Genomic DNA, 1,927 nt, shown 5'->3' on the forward strand with positions numbered 1-1,927 from the left:
ATTATTATACTAATTATATTTTCTTTTTTTTATGAAATTACAGGTGTTTTTTCACTATGCTCTTTGAAATCCTGATAGCAATTCTTTTATTGGCCAAACACTACATTTTCTTACCAAAAGCCATATTTCTGATGGTTTCCAAAAATAACAATAAATTCAACAAAAAGTACTGATGAAAAATCATAGAAAAGGTGCCAGTTTCAAAGCATGGGAAATGGGAAAAGAATGTGAATTTTTTTCTTTTTTTTTTTTCAGACGGATTTGCTTCCATTTCCAATCAACTTTTGATCATCCAATAATGATGTTTTCTTGAGAGAAAAGAAACCCCAAGTGACCACAGCAACATGGCTTAGATTTTCAGCTGATGCAAGTCAACCCATCTCCACAGGGGCTGGCCTGCATGTTTATGTGGTGTCTTCACACCCCTCCGTTTCCTGCTGAAACCGGTAGCAGCACTCCTGCCCAGACCAACAGGGCTGCGATTGAATCATGTAGAGCAAAAAACCCTGCGGAGATAGAGAGAAAATCATAAGCAAATGAAAAATGGAAGTTGAAAGGTGAGGTTTGATGAGGGGAAGTGACTCACGGGTTGGGAATGAGGGACGGGGTCTTAGGGAGGCTCGGCAGCTTGAGCTCCAGTGACCCCCAACTGCGAGGAGTCATGGGGTGGACGGAGGAGAGGCCAAGCATGGAGCAATGAAATGAACGGTTGAGCCCGGGGAGAGCTATGAAAACCAGGAAGACAAGCCCATGGCGGTCATGCAGAAAGTGGAGGGATATCCAGCGTTTCCAGACTGTCTGTGCTGTTTATCCTTCCCCTGGCTTTGACCGGGGGCTGTGTGGGACATGACAAGGTAGAGACCTGAGGGAAACCAGTAAAGCTGATGCATCTCCAGCAATGGTTTAAAGCTGCATTCAAACTCCTGACTCCGCATCTGCTGTGCTGTGTAAGGAAAGGCAGTGGTATTTCCTAAGCCACTGTAGCATAAAGGAATGGGGTAGTATGTTTTGAATAGTTTGGATGTCCTCAAATGAACCCTCTGATTTTCTCCTGCAAAAGCCACCAGAAGCCAGCAGAGCCATTGTGTGTTCACAGCCAGGGCTGGGTGAGTTGGGGAGGGACGTATGGATGCTGCAGCGGTGCACATGTACCACATTAAGCAATGCAAATGTGCAGATGAGTCAGGGACCCACTCCTCTTCACGTTACTCTCCAGTAAATCTGTGTCTATGTGTAGTGAGGCTTGGTGTATTTGCATCTGATTGTAAAAAAAGCTATTTGGACACCGGTTGTGTCTTAGCAAATAGTGCCTGAAATAACACAAAGAAGACCTCACCACTGTAAAAATGGGGCTGGCTCACAAGTCGGAGAGCTACTTCCAAAGGTGCTGCGGTGGCAGCTGGAGATCAAGCCATATGCTTACCCACTGGTGTCCTCTGCCTGCCCTAACCCTGTCTCCGCGCTGCCTGCACCCTCCTTTCCCACCTCATACAGGTGGTGGCTCCCGTGGCATCTTCACAGCTCTGAGATCATGCAGAGGGCAAGTGCCAAGAGGCATCCTTGGCTGACTCTAACAACACTGAGCTGTTCTTGGCTTCGTTAGAGCCTGATTTGCACAGAAGGGAAATAATTGGCTCTAATTGACTTAGACTGGACATGGTCTTCAGAGGGATGCAATGCTTACAAGGGAGTTGTGGAGCAAAGTGGCTTTTTCCACCATTCTAGGGAAGGGACGACATACAGATATGTATATTGATAGTAGATACCTGTTTTTGCAGGTAGATAAAGGCTTTTATTTAACCTCATTCTAATAAAACCAGATTTTAGCTTTAGCTATAGAACATCCATTTCTGAACATCCCAGATACACCTCTGTCATTCATGCATGGTTTTGCTGGAGTACTTCTAGGGCTAAAGCAGGCTGGAGA

This window comes from Aptenodytes forsteri, unplaced genomic scaffold (genome assembly GCF_000699145.1).
Source record: "Aptenodytes forsteri isolate BGI_AS27 unplaced genomic scaffold, ASM69914v1 Scaffold119, whole genome shotgun sequence".
Taxonomy (NCBI): Eukaryota; Metazoa; Chordata; class Aves; order Sphenisciformes; family Spheniscidae; genus Aptenodytes; species Aptenodytes forsteri.